Genomic DNA, 20,006 nt, shown 5'->3' with positions numbered 1-20,006 from the left:
CTCATAGAAAAGCTGTTACCTAAACATCCGTACGGATGTTGCTGAATGCGCATGTTCGGCATACTCCGTTTCGATAGCTGTTTTTTTGATAATAAGAACGACATTATGTGCTGCCGCTAATGAAAGTAGAGGACAAAAGAAGATTGGCCCAGAACCAAAACAGTTCTTCGGTGAAAGGCACAGTTCGTCGATGAGCGGCTGATTTAATGTATCGTGATACACGGACGCTTCCCTTCGCAGACACTATACGTCTCTGACATAGATGTGGTTCCATGTGAATAGGTCCGTGCATAACGCAGGTACCTGCGTGCTTGTGGAAGGCACTGCCCGCTTCGTAGATGCTGCCGGTCGTCGAGCTTTGACACTCCCCGACATGCTTGAGTTAAGCAATACCACGATCAGTGCTTTGGCTCGCTTGTGTTGGCTTCTTCGCCGTGGCTATCCATTTAGAGGTTGTCACTTCAGACCTCTGTTTCACGGAATTCCGCCGATTCTTCTAGACAACATTTCCTCTCGAGACGGGCTCACCGACACTGTTGCGGTTGCTGAAAATCGTTGCAACCGTTATTTTTATCAGGCGGAGAACTGATTTCGCATGAAGTATCTGCAGGCCACCTGGATATGATTGCTAATGGTGCTGAGGACGATGGCGCTATCATACGATTAGAAAAATGGCGGCAAGTAGACGAATGCGCTAGGAAAAGGAGTAATGTTCCGCGGTGCTTGCAATCAGTGCTGATTGTTTCCGAACTAGTTAACGACGAGCTGGCTAGCGTCCGACGAAGGATTCAGAGAAAAGAAAACGTACTGCTATCTACTGTGAGTAAGTACGGTGGATAATAGAACGTTCGAGTTTCAAGGCAGACTGATTGGTGTGCGTGCTTGATAAGAAAAAGAACTGGTTGGAGAGAACTGAAGGCATTGCTGCGGCCGGCAATCACCTAGGTGACAGCGAGAAAACACGGGCCGATTGCGGAAGATTGTGATTTACGTAACTGGCTTCTTCGGCAAGCAGATAATCAGGTGCTTATGTGTGTTTTATAGGTTAACCCCCTAAAATTGCGTCGGAAATGTGCACGTGTTCCCGAACCGATTGAAACCGCGACATCAAACAGATCTCAATCAAGAAATGTGACCATTTTACATGTACAGAGTATTTCCGCGTGTAACGTCCTAGAATTAGGTCTCTTTTTAAGCCCGTACATTATAATGACGTACAAGTTCTGCTGCATGTAAAAAAATTGCTAGAGAATAATCACTGACATGTCATATATCGGCAGAATTACAGTGAGGTGAGTAAATATTTATAACTTTATAATATTAATTTTGCCAATAGTAACAAAAAAATGTAGGGTTTTCCCGCAGAGCGTAAGCGACGGCGCCACTTAAAGGATAAAGCCAAGGTGATTTCAATTCAAATCTCAATGTCGTCGTTTACTGTAGTCTGGAAAAGGACACGGCCATTGGTAGACGAGCTACCTCTTTAGAATTTAACTTATTTCATATTTTGAATACATTTTTCAACCTACTTCCTGATAACCTAAAAATACAGTGATCGGTTCCTAAAAACGAGTAGAATGCATCTTTATTTATTGGCTTGTATGTACTAGTACATTTCTAAACCATTTTGCTTGCATCAAAACTCAGCCCAGTCCCGACATCAAAGTTGTCAATCGATCTACCATTAACTTAAATGGACGCCAGTCTTGCCACTTTTGTTTGCGATGAAACGAAGTCAGTGAAGAAGTATTCGTTCTTCCTATTCTGAGTATCATCAAGTGAGCCTACGGGAGTGTATAGGACAATTAGCTGGATTACGGCAATCTTCTCAAAATGTTTGTCAGTCGATGTCTGTCTATCCGTCTTAATGCGATCTCCGGCACCGCGGCACTGGAGAATTTATGATCGTCACAGGTATCGGTGTTGGAAACTTTCTGCCGTTTCGTGTGTGGACGTGTTGCCAAAAAATTCATTAGTGAGCAGCGTTGAACATTAGAGGACCGTCCTGTGGCTACAGCGGAAGGTGGCTCGAACTGTCGAAGGTTCGTTGATACAATGTAGTCTGGACCGCAGTGAAGAAATGAGTCTGTTGTGAGGCTGCCACATAAATTAGTTAACGGGACACCCTATCAATCGGCTCGACAGCTAACCGAAATTATCTGTGAACCTGGGTAAAGTAGTTTGCTGTTACGGTCGGCCGCGAAGCCTATCCTGGCAACGATATTGTTGGGTGACAGGTCGCTTGATCAATACCGAACTTATCGAAATAGTGATGAGAAAAATTAGAAAAAAAAAAATACTGAGATCCTGTTCTTTTACATAACTGGCTGTACGTAATTACTAGTTCAATTTAAGCTTGCACGTAAGGCTACTGTCTACCTGTCAACTTCGTTTGAACAGGCCCTTTATTATATTTGTCATGATATATAATGTTGGCCGTTGATATTATCAATGGCGACTTGTACTGCTATTGCTTGTGTCGATTGTCTATGTTACGGTGTTACAATAGAACTTCGTTTTAGATAAGCTGGATACAGACAATATAATTATTTCTATGACATAGAAATAAACCAGCTGCCATTATAATTGCTGAACACCGACGGTACGTAGATAGACAAGGTTTGTGGCCGTCATCTACTTCGCGCCATTTTATACGATTATCAAAAAAAAAAATATCTAAAACTTACTTTAGATACGCTGCCGACAATTTAGTCGAACGGCCAGCAGAGGCATATGTATATATATATATATATATATATATGGTCGTGTTAAATTTTTGGTGCGTTATAAATTTCGATAGGATATTCTATCAGATTGTTGGAACTGCGACCGAATTTAGGAGTAATCTATAGCTAAAAATTGTAGAAATTAACTTAAACCGCGCTTTACTCGGAGACACGGCATAGCCTTTGTTCAAAGAGAGATGACACTACTACTTGGGACACACAACTCGAAGGATTTTGCTATTTGTCTTACTAACGAGAGGATTTGCATTTGTAGAAATGGCGATATGCACCAAAACAAGTGTTTGTTGAAGTTTCATTTGGTACGATAATTTGGTACCTTTACCCAATATACGGATAATAAGTACGTGTTTTTTTCCTGTATTCCAACCAACTTAGAGAACTTAAAAGGATTCGCTAAGCAACGTAACGCTGAGATAGCTAATTTCAATCTACAATCGAACAAAAGCTCAGGTAATAAATAACAGCAGTGTTGCAGCCATGGCTTTTAATTATGATTCAATTGAACTTATTACTGATATAAAAACTATCTCAGAACGGCTTTCTATAACAGGTCATTTTAGTGATGGCTCAAAGGGGCAGATTTTAGCAAAACAAGAAAAGAAAAACACTCGAAGCCTGAACTCGAACTGCTGGACTTCGAAGACTTTAGCTGCTGCACCATCGAGTAAGCCATACCACAGATCCAACATGTCATACATTCACTTTTTACGGTCCATAAATAATTTGGAGATATTATCATTATTATGGTACCATAGAAACCCGCTTCATCGGTTGCCACGCCGTCACGTAATTCACTGGCACGTTCAAGGGGAACGGCAGGACTTGCAGAACATTTTCCTTGAATGTTATTTACAAACAGACACATCATACGAGAAATCTACAGCCTTTAAACCGCGTACGTCGACTAATCTTTTTAATAAGAAAATCATTCAAATTTGGAACAATTCAAAATCCCTTGGTCAGACCGCGTCATTTGCTTCGTGAATGATTATCGGTCCGATTGATACGGATTATTAATCCAACAACCAACCCGCAGTGACAAACAGGCACAATTTTATTTAATGGTAACGGCTCCTGGGGTACTGATTCATCATCCGTCAGCAACAGTCGCGCAACAGCATCAGAAAGTGCGATTGTATAGTTCGCCTATACAGCCTGATTCACATCGCCTTTGGACAGATACCATTGCTGGGTAGGCAGTAGTAAAAACTCTATGGGAACGATGGGTGTCAAAGACCACCTGTCTTCCAGTTTTAGTAGCGGACTGCACGAGCTACGAGCGATAATCGTTGTTGCTATCTGTCGAGTAGATAGCTTAAGAAGCACTCGACGGTCGCGGCTCGTCTTTTAGTATAGAAGGACTCGGGTCACAACCATCAGAATGGTGCTTATGAAGCGCGCTGATGGGTTTTCCTATGTAGCCTTAAGTTACAGAAACTTTTATTTATTTATTTATTACTTATTTTGAACAGACTGCTAACTTAGTCGTGATTCATAGTTGCGCTTGTGCGATTGCTAAGTGATGCTGTCGAAAGAAGACAAACATTGAACGCAATTATGATTACGTGTTATTTCCCTATTCATGCTTTTCCGCAAATCTCACGCCTCGTTAGACGGGGTTACTAGCAATATCGTAAGCGTAACTTTCGACATGTTGATAGTAAGTAAAATGGAAAAATACATAACCTTACAAACAATTCCGTACAAATGACGCCCATATGAATGTGATATTTGGAAGCTACGACTCACTATTTCACTTCAAGGGCCTTTTGCTTTTCGTCATTTTGGTTCTATAAGCGTAGGTATTCGGCTTACCAATTTGACTTCAATCTTCTCTTTTTCCCACGAACGATGTCCTATTTTTCCATAATGTTTCAATGATTGACCTTTTCGTGTTATTTTCGTAGGATCTAGTCCGGCGAAAGCCAGCTTCTCAGTACCATCTAACACTTCGGCTTCCTTTTTGTGGCGCTGATGGCAGAATTTCGTGCTCGAAACAGTTTTCCTGTCGCTTTACATCGCCCTATTCTTATTACTTGACCCCGGTGCTGACTACGAACGATGCGGCGTTCAATAGGAGACAGCCTGGCACTGGAAGAACGCGACAAAAACGGGCCAATCAGCTCCCGTTAAAGGCCAAGCAACAACCATGCGGAAACAGATAGGGAGAAGGCATGTGAATCTTTGAAGCTTCGTTTATACGAGTACCATCAACGGACAAATCGATCAGCAGAATGAAGCAGATAATAATGAAGATAATAACGATGACCGCTCCTCGGCTTCAACGGCGCTGTACAGCTATGGCCAAACTCGACATAGTCGTACTCGACACTCAGGACGGGCAAGCGTGCAGGAAAGTCTTTCTTAACTCCACCAGCTGACCACATTCAGGCCGTTATCGGTTCCGACAAAATGACAGGAAGTGGGGTCCAATGTAGACAATACGCCAGACCTTCTAAAACAGCAAAGACGATAAAGGAATCTGGAACGAAAGTAGGCGAACAAGAGAGGCCTTAGTAGGACAATAAGAATAAACAAATATAGACGAACTATTACAGTGGATGAGGGGATGTACGTCTAATTTATAGTAGGATACAAATGAATGAAATCCTCATCCCTGGCCGTTCCTGCTCTGGCCTGGTCTGAGGTGCTGCTAGTTCATGATGTGTTGTTGATGGCGGTCTGAGCTTTAGGATTAGAGTGAAGGGCGAGCTAATCGAGATACGGATTGTGCTAGCATTGAGGTTGATTTCTTAAGCAGACTCAACGGCGACGATGACGACAACGCCGGTATCGCTTCGTTTAACTCGGCCGCAGCACCATTAACAGTGGATTCGCGCGTCAATAGACGATTTGACGAAAATTCAATCGAGCGTGGAATTACCGTAGGCATAGTAGTTCAAATGATGGGAAACGACTTGCCGCTGGCTACCGGTCACAAAGACATACAACAGAAGAGAATGACTGGGTAAATACTGGACAAATGCTATTCCACCCACAGAGCTAACGACGATACAACCATTACGGGGTTGACTATTTGCTAGTTCACGTTCGAGCTGACCCAGAGATAGTGATCTAACCGTGAATTAACAACTCCAACTTCATCTGGTTTATCGAAGGAGCGGACATTCGTCAGGTGAGATTACTCAATTCAATTCAATTGCTGCCACAGGATGTGCGTCAGTGTAGGGAATACCGTGTGACCATATGACTAGGTACCACCCTTACCTATTTCTATAATAGACACATTGGACACAGTGTACATTGGACGCTATTATACCTGAAGACAATGAACGAACCTGTTGTAGCTGCTGATAATAAAAAAAAACACAATAAAATTGAAAACAACGAATGAAAAATATTACATGCAATAAGGTGCGGCGTCACTGAAGTACCATATGATTCCAATAAGCCCATACGAATTAACTCGTCAGAAATAAAAACCGGCAACAAGATATACAGTTCCCACAGGTTAATTGTAGAACGCTACTAAATTGAAAATGGCGTAAAAACAACTACTACAGTTTAAATAAATGTTATTATTTATTCATAAACAGTTTCATTATATGTTCAATTGCACCTATAATGTATACTTCTTTTTGCAATCGTTCGGGCCCAATTGACCAAAACTCGGCAGTCTTGTAAAGACGAACATACCATGAAAAGTCAGTTGGTGGATAATTACACTACACGCATTTGGGCTCTGTAGAAGGGGTGCGTATGTTACCACTAGCGACTTCGACGCACCGACGCGATTCCGTTATAGGAACCTTTTTACACTGGGGTAAACACTTGAGCAGAGGTCAGATACGTGTGTATGTGTATCTGTGGAGGAAATGAAACATTAGACAAAGGAAAGAGGTGCTATCAAATAGCAAATAATTGCAGCAAGATGAACATTGATCCCCAGGAGTCCATTCCGCTGGTAGAACACAATGTTCTCTCGTAAGGCTTGCTTACACAGACCAGCTCTCCGCGGCCATGTTCAAAGACGGGATCACTAACGCGATTGGCGTTCTTTCTCTCGTTCTAGGGTTAGGTCGCTCCTTCCTGGAATCCCAAACCTTTTCCGTTCGACTCATATAAGCTGGTAAATCGGCATGGGAGCGCGGTTCTTGGCAGGCTAGGTACCAAGACTTCACCTTGTGAACAGCCGATTCTGTTGGTTGTCATCGCCAAGAACTCGACATCGTTCTATGATCCGAAGTCTGAATAGCGCAGTGTTGTGACTTACTTGCGAACTTTGTAACCCTGGAGTTAAAACATTCTGGAGCTTCCATTTACGTTGGAAAACTACGTAGACCAGAAAGCGCTTGCATGATACATCTGGGCTTATGGTAAAGAACGACGGACCCTGAGGACTCCCGCACAGAACATGCAAAACGGTCAGCGTCGATCGGCATGCAAATAGAGCTTTACTTAGGATAAACTCTCCCTTGACGACACTTTTAGGCCCACCCGACTCCTTAAAAGGTGGCGATCGCATCGCAACACGCATACAAGTGCTGGCACCCTCAACGTTACCTCCCAAGTTAGATAAGCTTATAGGTTTCAATGGAAATAGAAGCGTAATTTTCGTTAGCGGTTGATATGGACCCAGTCTCTTAAGTGTATAACCTTGCCAAGTCCAGGGATAAATAGCGATGTTGCCAATTGCTACATTTGATCTTGAGTGTAGGTATTTTAGGGGAATGAATTATAGAACATATCACAGATATAACAATCAAAATCAATTGGATACGTCATAAAACTTGGGGGCCATATGAGATCCACTAAGCAAATAGACAGACAACAATAATTACATCAAGAATGCTTGAAAATGATAACAGTTCAACCAAACAGATCAGGGTACTACTCCTCGTTCAAAACCGACTATAATTTCCCCTTGGGAAAACATCCCTGTTTGCCCCTCCTTGTACACAAAATGTTATACTTACTTGAGAACAAAGATAGTATCCGTGCCATTTCCTTAGTTAGCTTTCACCCTCATAAGTGACGATACCTGCTAACTCAACGAAATTACATTGTCATCTGTGTTTTATCACTTCAACGCGCTGATTTTCGTCCGTTTGAAGCTCGCTTTTGCTTTCCACGCGTTTACTTGCCGGTTTCTTATCTTGCTCCTTCGCGCTCGTCACTTTCGATTGCTTAGCCTCGCAGTTGTTGATCGCAGCGCAGATATGGCGACGATTGATACCGTCGCCATATCTGCGCAGTGTAGTGCGCTCAACTTTCAGGCCCACTTTAGCTCTTCGATATTAGTGCGTCGATGGCAGGGGCATTGAGTACGAAAACCAAGTAGGCTTGTTGTGTATACCGAATTCATGGGACGAACGACGCAAAGGGGAAATCCACGGGCTCTGGAGCTGTTTGGTATGGCATGGCATAATGGATATGTTGAGCAGGGAAATGTAGCTCCCTAAAGCAGTCACCCTCTACACGTCCTTACATTATCCCACACTCACCTTAGATTTGTTCAGCTCCGTTGTCCTGGCTAGGATCGCAGGCCTTCCAGCAGCAGACAGATGAGACCACGTGGTCGGTTGCTGGCAGCTGGCAATTAAGAGTCGTCTCTATCCAACCGTCCAGTTGCATCTTCTCGACCGAAACGCTCGCCCGCCTGCCCACGTCAAGGCAAAGGGTGAAAAGAGCATTTGGAAGACTGGACAGCTAGTAAGGTACAAAACCCTATGGATAAGGATCCAAAACCACTGTTGTCTCCCTGGAGGCATTTTCCCTGCAAGCTCTCTGGCGTTACCACTTAGCCGGGGCCTTTTTTCAGTAGCGATCCGCACTAGGCTTTTATTTACGTTCGCGCTGCACGAGGTTACCTTGCATAGGCAAGTCAAGCGTACTTCGACGATGCCACCTGCGCAAGCGGTTATCTAACAAACGGCGGTGAATACATGAAACTGCTCTTTATCCAATGGTCCGTCGATCTTTTCAACTGTCGCTCCCATTTGCTTCAATGTGTTGGTTATTGTATACGGCTGTTAGATTGTCGAGCAAACCAAGATACGACAACAATAGCATATCTCCTATGTCTTTGTGCGAGCCTTAATATTGAAATATCTAGTACAGCTATATATTGGTCATTATGGCCTACATGTTCATATTGTGATGGTACTAACTCAGCTTCACAGTGCCTTTGGTCATCGAACCAGGCACTAGCATTTTTTAAAACCCAGACCTTTTATTCGTAACTGTTTCAATATATCCTTTTACCATTATTTCAGCAATCTCATTTCTATGTAAAGTCGTGAACAATAAATAATATTGCTTTCAAATAACCTGCTGAAAGGTTCCTTTAAATTGCTCACAAACCCGCACATAGGTAAACGTTTGAGCGCTTTGCGACCGCCATGGGCAAATTGGGCACAAATTATATGTTACATAGAAAAAATTTGTGGTATAGATGCTTGCATATCCATAGCAGAATCCATATGCATATGAGTGTAAAACTACTATCCTTATGACGAAACGTGTGTAGCAGATCCTATGCATTTACTTTAGTTTGATACTTTTTGGTAATATTAGCGAATGTTAATGTTTTTTTGCTCGCAGAGCAGATTCATATACATCCGAACTGCCACGTGCGGACTGCATACAACGGCTATCTTCACTGCTATCCCAGAAGACGAGCTACAACGCAAAGGGCCGAAGGCACAACAACATGGGGTATTCATTTAGGACGGGTATCTTGATGATTAGCACCCTTTCACCCAAACTTTACCTTTTTAGCGTTTATTTGTTACTCTTCTTTGTCAGCCTTTATACAAACATGCATACTCTCTCCGAATGTATCTAAACCCGTATGGTAAAGATAGAAAAAAAGTGAGCTCGCCGAAAAGAAAGCAACCAAAGGCGCCTTCTTGACGTGCTCTCCCTTTCTTTCACGGGGCTTCACCGAATCCGTCCACCTATCCAACTTCCTGAGCGATTGTATTAATTATAACGCCACAAACAGTGTCCCCTATCATTAGCTTTCCTGTACGCACTCTCTCGTTTAAGCGTATCCGACCTATTTCCCTGAGTCCTGAGCCGAGCAATCTTCGCTCCTGTCTCCTTCTAGCGACGGAGGCCCTTTGAGAAGTCAGAGAAGGCTTCTGTTTCCCGGAAAGGACAACAGTCGTTTGTTTTTTCGGCGCGAGCTAGGGCGTGCGTCGCAAATCGCAATACTTACCACTCGGTCCCCCTTGGAATCAATCCGGTTCGAAATTGCAGACTCGACCCTCTTTATACCCCACTTCTTGATATACGCCAGCGTAAAAACACGAGTTGTAAGGTCAAGTAGACGAAGGAAAAACCTGAGCAATGACTCTAATAATATATATATATATATATATATATATATATATATATAAAGGTTTTTTTAAATTTTTTTATTATTTTTTAGCTTTTCATATAGTAATAAACAAATATAGTGTTTTTGGCTATTTCGAAATAAAGCTGAATATCTAAAAATTATATGATTTAGCTTTAATGACAGTCTCACATGAGCTCGAGACGATGAGCGTTGGTGGTCGCCATTGAAGATCGAATATTTCGCACATTGGGAGTGATTTCGGTTTTTTGGGCAGTGAAATGTGTGGCCGTCTAAAAGAAGGTATTGCTGGGCGTATTGAACGAACGTCCAACGCGTAATTTAGGCCGAGAGTTACACGGCGACGCATCTGATGTAGTTATGAATAATTCGTTGAATATTGGTATGAAAGTATGTCGATCATTTTTTGCCGAAAACAAATAATTAGCAGGGATTTTTCTCTGTTGAGGCAAGACGTCTTCGAATTTGTTTCGATGTACTGCCGGTTACTGTGTAGCCTAAGAAAATTATAGCAGTTTTGACCACTGTATATGAGACAACGTTTGACCACCACACACTGTCCAAAACACCTATCTTAGCGGATTCAAACGTTGACACAATGATACGACGTAGGCATCATACCGAATTGATCCGGTTCGCATTGTACGTGCATATGTTAACTGGCAAGCAGACAAAACAAAATGGAAAGCCAGTGGATGCTATTGGAAACCTCCTTGACAGCGTAGTAGTAACAATGTGATTGTCTGCTAAATATCTAGGTTCCCTATAGAGGTCATCTAGGTTCGAAGCCGGACCTAGAAACACTTCAGTTCATGTCGGAGTTGACAAGTTTGCGACAACGACTAACAGCAACGCTAAATGCAACTCGCAGTATTTATTACTAGAGATTTCCATCTAGCTATATCCTCGTTTTTACCTAAACTGTACAGCTTTAACTTTAGGCCTAGTAACACCCGGCAAACTATGCATACAATGTGCACCTTTAACGAATACAGTGTGGTAAAAAAAAAAAAAACAACTCGAAAATAACATAAATAAAAATAAATCACAAATTTCCAAGCCATTTCCACATAAAATTTAATATCATTTGCAGCGTTTCGGCTTTTGATCCACCCGTCCCTTATGTCGCTAGCATTATCTTTTCACCACATCTATACAAGACAAAAAGAGCGCGAATTATGTTTCCGCTCTCGTGCCTATTAATATCTTAGTATAAGTTACGGCCGATATTTACTTAGGTTTCGTTAATAGCCTGCTGCGGTCATAGGCGTTGAGCTCGATGCCGTTGCTTTCTTTTTCGTCTCCGCCGCCGCTATTGTTATTCGGTCGCTGGATCCGCTTGTGTTGTTATGCTGTTGTTCCTGTTGCTGTGGCCGCAGCTGAAGCAGGGCGTACGTAAATAATAAACTTGATAAATTGATCTCCTACTCTCCTTTTCCGTCGTCTTCATCGTCTACTCTATCTATGCCCGCTTATGATGACGATGAAGACGACAATTCGTAGTTGCTCCATAGCAGCCGGCCATGGTCCCTCTATTGGCGCCTCCTGCCGCCTCCTTTGCCACCAACATCGTCAACAGCCTCGTCGGTACCAGGCCAAGTCGAACAGCCCGACTTAACCTGTTTTGGTTTTGTGTGTTTGCACCACCTCCACTGTCCTCGATGAGCTGTAATCTCTCCTTGCCTTTAGAAATGCCAGATCCTGCTGCGTGTTATATGAGGGGTGCAATCCCCCACCAGCGTCCCCAATTATCTCTTTCTCTTCCCCACGCTGGTTTTGGCTTCATAGCAACTATGGAAGACAGACGGACAAATAGATCGGATGGCGGGGTCCAGCCTGTCTGTCTGGTGTTCGCCGGTTGTATCGGACGTTTAGTCATTTAGCATACGTTATTTGTATAAAACCAAGAGCAACGGCTAAATGTCCTATCTGTTTAGCATCACGGTATCGATGTTAGCTGAATACAGGATACGCTGAAGAAGAAGTAGTATCGTGTTGGAGTTTCGCCTTTTTCTACCCGTGACTGTCTATTCACAAGAGTCCCTCGTGTCATTAGCTCGAGACATTACGCTGTCGGTGTTATTCCTGCTGCTGCGACAGCCGGCCTATAAGTCTAGATATACATATGTGGCCAGAATCGATACGTATTAGGATCTTAGAACTCCCACAGACACCAGCATAGCTTGCCCTCTCGTGCCCCGGCTTCGTTGCCGAAAGCTCTCAAACTGGTCTCTAAAACCATCCTCGCAGCTCGTACTTTGGTGCACGGGTACCCGGTGGCACACAGGGGCATAGATCCATGCGTTGCTCTTTGACTCCATATCAGTGACCGGTACTATCTTGGTAGTATAGCCTCTGCAGAAGTGTAGTTGAGCTATGCTGTATACGAAGGACGATAGTGAGAACCACCTCCAATTCTCCATTCGACCGGAGAGTCTGAACGCGCGCTTACTTGTCCCATTTTCTGTACATAAATACATCTGATTATTAATAATCAGACTCTGCCACCATCGTCACGTTGATTGTGCATATAGTATAGCAACAGTGATTAGTTCATTTCGTCGTATCTGGCAGACGATGAATGCAGTGAAGACCCAAGAATTGGGCGTTCTGAATATAGCTATCCCCATGTGCAGCATGGACAATCCTAGCGATGACACCGGGTGATTGACTGGCCAACCGCAATATGGAATAGGGAACATTTCGAATAACAATAATATATTTTGGCTATGGAAGAGATTAGCGCGTATTAAGGCGTCATATGTTTTAGCGATGCTACTGTCTTAAGCGTTGCGTGAGACGGCCGGCCTCCTATTGGCATGAAATGAACCAGATGGCTGCGTCTGGTATCGAACCTGATGCACTTCAAAATCTCATAAGTTTGGTACGAAAGTACTTCACTATCACAGAACCCATTTATTAAAGTATTCGGCGGTGCCGATTCGTCCTGCTCAAGGAAAAGTTTGGCGACATTCGGAGATATATGGATAAAGTAGCTTTATTGAACTATGCAATAGGTGCATATGGAATAGTCTTCTAAGTCAGTGTCAAAATTAGGACCAAAAAACTAGAAGGTTGTTGGTTTGAATGCGATCATGGGTCAAAACGTTGTGATGTCACTCTTGTCTTTTGTGTATACCGTGGCCTGACTGCGAACCGGAAATGGGTAGCTAACCTGACAAACCTGATTGTGCTTTTTGAAAGAAGATAAAGCTGATACGTTATGTAGCTCAGACTCCACTGCAAAGATACATGTTTGGCACTGAACGCTGAATCCTGTATCCTGAGTGCTTGGACCTTAATTTAAATACCACATCAAAACAAAGTGTGTACGGACGACAACAAGTGAATCTATGATTGAACGAAGCGATTTGATATAAACAACACTTTTTGAGAGATGCGAATTAGAGGGCATAGTGCTCGATATTTCCATCATCGTACCTATATTGCTTCATTTGGTGGCAGCCGATTCCTTAAAAACTATCTTCATTATATCTAGGCTTTGTATAACCACCCCTATTAGGAAATGTATAGTAAGTACAATTAAAATATTTGAATAATTTAACCTAAATACGAAATGAACGATGTAATAGATATAATATTAAAGATGCTCTATGTGTCCTCATAATTTATTCTACATTTCTGATTTCCCTAGAGTAAGAGGCTTAGAAAGTTTTTTTTTTTATCAAGCTAGCAAAAAATATTATACTATGCCTGTAACAGGTATGAGAAAATCTAAAATCTCTAACATTGATATTGGGTTCCTTCTGTTGGGTGTCTACTGTGTGCAGCGCTGGCAGCCCCGATAGAAGCCCACTTCTTGGGTTGTACGCTTGCTGAACCTACACAAAAATGTTATGAAATATGGTCATGTAAGTGGCAGCGTCACCCATACGATTCTATATCGTGTCCGTGTTGGAGGGCAGCCCCTCCAACAGTATAGAGGAAACTACCGAAGCGCATAAAAGATAGTTTTGCGCGGATGCCTTCAGGCATCTGATTGCACTGAGAAGTCTGTTTGAAGAATCCATATATACAGATGGGCAGCAGTAAAAAATGATATCTATCGCATAAAATCTGTAATATAAACTCTAGTTATAGGCAAACTTCGAGCGGTTTTTTTTGCCATGATTTTTTTAGATGCTCCTATGGTTCCACACGTGTAATAATAAGTGTTTTGTATAACACGATATTTACAGAAACGTTGCAGTAAGTTTGTAAGCTGTTGGGCACATCATAAAAACGTAGCGTCTCCTATAAGATTATTAGTTATATTTGCCCACCCTGTATAAATTGAAGATACCTCTGACACCTGTTGCTATTATGCACATGTGAAAGCCAAGTAATATCATAGTAGCACGTTTTTCATTCGTCCGGCCATCACGTTGATAATGCCCTCTATGCATATGGCTAGAAAAATAGTTCAGGATCAAATATCAGACCCAGAGATTTCATCTTTTTTAACTTCTACAAATCATCCAAATTGATCCACGTTAAAAATTAATCACCAGCACACTTTATTATCAACATAGAAAACAAACACTTTCTTAAACAAGTTCCTTCTTAACAACATCCTGCAGCCATAGCCTGCAGGTCACAGCTCACCACAGTCCCGTATCCAATGTCTTCCTCCAGGGTTTCTTCAAGCTCACGGCGGAGAAGTGACACGGAAGTCGGGGGTATCGAGGGGTGGGTGGGCGGTCAGAAAGACGCAAGCCGGTCGGTGCTATTCTTTAAGCGATACTAATGGTTATCCAGCGGTCTCCGACGACGAGGTTTTTCGAGCCCCCTTCCGGTCGTCAGCAGCTACGGCAACTGCAACAAGAAGGCGAAGTCACCCAGCCGTGAACTCCTTGAAATGCCATTTGTCATAGCAACGCGAACACCAGCGATTGAAGTTTCTCGCTAGAGACTGACAAATTGAACTAACAAAATGGTCGTGGACTGTAGCACGTGTTAACTAGCTAGTATAGCCTAATAAGTATTTTGTAGATTAAATTTAATTATTCCTTCTTCTCTAATCGATAATGTCCTTCCAAAAATATCCCGTAAGGCTTCACTACAAAAGACGAACAATACTGCTGCTGCCAGGCGATTCACGCATTAAGGGCGTCCGCAGATAATAAACTGAAATCGTTCATCTTAGACATCTTCGATCTTAAACGTTTTCGATCCATAACTACCTACCTATATTATTGAAGCTCTAGGTCCCCGGGTTTGTTCGACCCAGAACTACCCTTTAGACCCCAGTGCGTCGTTAGGGTTGTGTTCTGGAAACGTCTGTGTGGAAGACGGGCTCGATTGGCCAAACACTTTTGTTTCTAGAACACAAAGTTTACCTTTCCCCTAAAGCGTAATGCTAATTCGGCTAGTGGAAAACACAGGCCAACGACTTGTTCATCATCTCCATGTTTAAATACCTCAGCACTGTTTAGAGATATTAAAACTGGCATCACAATCGTTTGCGTTTATTTCAGCAAATGGACAAAAGCACATTTTCGTAAATGTGTATTACGTTTGCATGACAAACTGTGTTTAAACTCTAGTGTAAAAGAAGCTATTAACTTATATATATTAAAGAATAGCTGGTTACTACCTGACATCATCTCTATTAGAGGCTAACATCGGCTGTGGATGACGCCCTAGTAATAACAATTTTACAGCAGGACGTATTCTATATAATTTACTTCGTCAACTTGAAGAACGATCCAAACAGTCACATCAATCGCTGCGTGACAGAAGTTACCTCATGTTCATTAGTTTACCGTTGTTACAAGCAAAGTAAATTTTCTACTATAGACCGTCTGAGTTTCCAAGTGAGATATCCATTATTATAACACGCACCTGTTCTTTTTTGCTACTCTAATCTCAAAAGGGACCGACCCTCTGTACTAAGTTACCGAGAAAATGCTATCATTATATTAAGCCCTCGTTCAAATGCAACTCCTCTATGAATCGGTCCTATGAATTTCACTGGTGAGACAAAAAATATTCAACATCATTGCCATCAGGGCATCTTAATTACGGGTTCCGTCCAACTAGATAAGTGAGAAATGACGTTTTGATGCTGACAGCTTTGTCGTACGTCAATGCATCCGATAGGCTGAAGGTCGAGGGATATACTGCATCGTTGCGTTGGACTTCTTTCTCCCAAACTGTTAGATTATTATTGCGATTACTGGCAAAAACGTACTTCTATCTCATTCAACTGCACTCCGTAGGACCTCAGCAGGTTCTTAAGGCCTTTTTCAAATGTCGTTCTCCGCCCACAGTAAATATTTTTGTAGAGGGAACATGGCCGTTTCTGGCTATGGTAGTAGCCCGGGGTAGCGTCGCACTCGGAATTTTTCAACGTTATTCCGAGTACGGATCGAGTGGTGAAATCTTCGACGAACATCTTCTCCAGCTGCGTTCATCCTATTCGGTTTTACGTCCGATAAAATATAGACTGACTAGAGCTAACTGATAAACGGTCGATTTGAGTGCCACTCCGATTCCACCATCCACTTTGGGTTGTCTCTCTCACACAAAATACACCACGTTTATGTCTTATATACAGCCACGCCACTTCACATTCAACCCAGGCAGCCCAGAGCTGAACTAGGTGTCTCGGTTTGCTGTCCAGGAGAGTCGGTACCATATCGAGCACAGTTCAGTGTCATCAGGCTGCCAGTGCTATTGATATTGGCATAGTTCACTTGCCAATGTCGGAATATTTCCTTGTCGGAGGAAGGCCATATCGGCGGTTCTCTAGCTAACCGGCCAAGGGCCTGTTTCTTCATTGGACTCCTTCGCTGCAGCGAGAAAAAATAGAGAGAAAGACGCTGAAACAGGAACCGATGTCGTTCAATGTGTCGTGGGAGTCATGGCTCTGGTTGAGTACCGCCATGTTGTAACGGCCATAAATAAAATTACCCCAGTGACGGCTCCGCCATCCCTGGTATCTCCGATCTACTGCTACAGCGGCCGCAGCAGCAGTTAAGCGATCTCTATGCGAAAACGAAGAAACGAAATGACAGCCGCCCCATGCTACCCACGCGATGGGGCGCACCCAACGCCGTACAATGGCTGAGAGTTGATACGCATAAGTATAAATGCTTCTCATGCGCTTGCGGGTAGTGCACTGTTATGGAGAAAGATAATGTTATAGATGGGATACACCGTACGACATTGTCTGCAGTATTAAGAGCACATCTGACTGCATACGTTGACAGTGATACTATTAGAAATACATTACACTAGACTTGTAATATCTAATAGTTTAGGGGGCTATGGTCAAATTTGTGCAGAACCTATAAGAAACGTTCGTGGGGAGTAGACGAAATGGGTCAGTCAGAAAGTGGGGCCAGAAAATCAACGGGAAATTTTCGGGTTGCAGTTGTTGGCAATCGCTGAAAAACCCGAATAAGGTTTAGATTTGGCTCGTATGGTCAAATATAAGAAATTATTATAAACTGTCAATCCTCTAGACAAGTTTTTTTTGTCTTTCCATAAAAAGTTTATTCCATCATTTTTTGTTACTTGAGCAAAGAAAATCAACCTGTTCCTAAGGTGAAACTTGGTAAAAAAAATTCTATTGATTTATTGAGTTTAGACGAGCCTTTCAAGTAGGCACCTTTTTATTCAGGTAAACACTAATTAGAAAGTCAACATGCTATTCCTGAAAGGACCAACAATGTATATTAGCCTATAACAACAAATGCAATATTCACCTTGTCATGTCTCTGCCCTACGGAGCTCATAAAATAGTAGCTGAGCTAGTTTCTACATTTTGAATCAATGCTAAAACTAGCTATATATCTTATCTGACTCACTTTCCGTTGACCACGGTTAATCGATAAATTCGATAGTTGATCTCGTAAAATCAAGACATGCTTTCCATACAATCCGGGTCCGCCCCTTCAAACTTGCTCCCTTAGCATAGTAAAACAGAACTACCCATCAGCAGCCGTTAGAAGTCGCCGCCTACGATGCGCATCATTACTTTCGTTTTCCTGGGGGTGATGGGTCTAAACCATCTATGAATGTTAACCCTCCCATCGTACTCTTACTGGGGCGTGGGGGGAGATTCGAACTTATCGTCCGTCAGTTGATCAATACGCAAGGTCGCTATTTCGATTAAAGTGCCGATCATTGCTTTCTTGCCGACATGATTACAAGTCTGTTGAGAGAACAGTGAAAGCATCGCTGTCAAGGTCACTTCCAGTCGGTTAAAGGTGGCGCGTGGACTCTCCAGTGTCCCACACACCCCCGTTGAGTCGACTCTCCGACGACTTGACATATACATGTCTATGACATTAGTGGAAAATTGATTATGGGCCTGATAAAATAGGTTTTCGTAGCGCGGAGCCCATATAAGCTAGGCTGATTCAAAAGTTATTAGGATCGTTCATGATAGTAAAATATCGATTGTGAATGCGGGTAGAGAAAACGCGGTGTACACCGTTAGGGAACGAAGCGGTTGTATCATAGAAAATTGCATCATTTAATTCAATGCAGTTGATGATGGCCGGAAGCGTGCTCTTGAGATACGTATAATGTCACTAGACCCTGCGTTAGATGTTAGCTAGAGGTAAGTTAACGAAAGATGAAACAGGTCGAAACAGACAATGACGACGAAAAATAATAATAACTACGATTTTAAGTTGTCCGAGAACGTCTCATAGTTGACTGAACTTAGGAGACAATCACGTCTCACAATTTACGTTAGCTAATTGGAGAACAGGCGGCGTAACGAACTTTTTAACATATTAATGACTGCTTACCGTTTATACCAGCTGAAAGCGTCGTCTCAGCTTAGAAAGCCTCTCGGTTCAGCTATACCGGGCCTCTGTTCTACGGACAGACCGATTCTCGCTGCCCTAGGCCGCTGTTAGGGGCGCGTGCGACGGATCACTTTTTCGTACAATTTATTATTGATCTGCATAAAAGCGTCTTGATGAATAGGCTACCATCGATGTTGGCAGGCAGCAGCTAAGGAAAAAGGCACGATTTCCGGTTGGGATCAACGAAATAGAGAGACGCGTGTACACCGATCGAATTGGTAGCTGTAATAAGTGTACGGAACAAGGGGTTTCGACATGAATTTCAAGGAAAAATAAGCATTGTGTATTCTGCGAATGTTTTGTTAAACCTGTCGATCACATGACGAACATCTAAAATCATATAACTGTTATTTTTACGCCGCGTGAATGAATACGTATGGACGACTAAAGAAATGCGTGTGTTATACGTAGAACAGACGTCGGACGATTTGGATAACTGTTTCTACTGATAAATAGATGCTTCCGACAATCTATAATATTTTCTTTCAGAACTTTAACGCAGTATATTCTCTGCAAGAACTTCACCAGGAGTAGAATTATATTAAGCACCAAAAATTGGCCATGAAGTACACACACACATATATATATGTGGGTGCTGTCTGTAGCAAACGTTTAGAGGTATAAAGGATCGCAACTTTGATAGATCCTCCCGTTGTCAAAAAAGCCCGAGAGCAGAAGACTCCGCCACCATCCAATCAAGGGAAAACGCAGCATCTACAATAACCGTTGAGTAGTGATAACTCTAACAAGAGTAGTAGCGACAGAGTTAACTAATCGCCAAAACTGAGACATGCGGACCTAAACGAATCGACAGAGAATCACAGTAATAAGCAGAACTCGACATTTTACCAGTTGACATCATACAAGATACAGTCTCAGATACAGAGGCTGTGGGGTTCTCATCGAGCCGCCTCGAACAGCCATTGTTGCTTATACGGGCGCCGGCTGAATAAATGCACCTTAAAAATCTTACATCTTTATTATTACTATTATCAGAGCCTATAAATGAAGGTCACTACTACGGCTGACGAGGAATCTAGAGCAGTCGATGGGAAAGTATCAACAATGACTCTGATGTCTTCGCAGGTTTATACAATCCCAATATTCGCA

At 42.6% G+C, this 20,006-nt stretch overlaps 2 long non-coding RNA genes across 2 annotated transcripts in view; both read left to right on the top strand.

Moving 5' to 3' along the window:
• The first annotated feature begins 286 nt into the window (after positions 1-286).
• Positions 287-20,006, top strand: part of LOC147755902 (uncharacterized) — an 82,188-nt gene continuing 62,468 nt past the window's right edge. Inside the window, exon 1 of the long non-coding RNA XR_015327017.1 lies at positions 287-1,292. This is a non-coding gene — a long non-coding RNA (uncharacterized LOC147755902). The remainder of the gene's footprint in view (positions 1,293-20,006) is intronic.
• The window catches only part of LOC111249447 (uncharacterized), a 26,951-nt gene continuing 11,204 nt past the window's right edge, over positions 4,260-20,006 (top strand). The window contains exons 1-2 of the long non-coding RNA XR_002672916.2: positions 4,260-4,545; positions 4,729-5,883. This is a non-coding gene — a long non-coding RNA (uncharacterized LOC111249447). The remainder of the gene's footprint in view (positions 4,546-4,728; positions 5,884-20,006) is intronic.

The sequence above is a fragment of the Varroa destructor genome, unplaced genomic scaffold (assembly GCF_002443255.2).
Source record: "Varroa destructor unplaced genomic scaffold, Vdes_3.0 BEIS01000004.1, whole genome shotgun sequence".
NCBI lineage: Eukaryota > Metazoa > Arthropoda > Arachnida > Mesostigmata > Varroidae > Varroa > Varroa destructor.
This window is presented reverse-complemented; position numbering and strand designations above follow the sequence as displayed.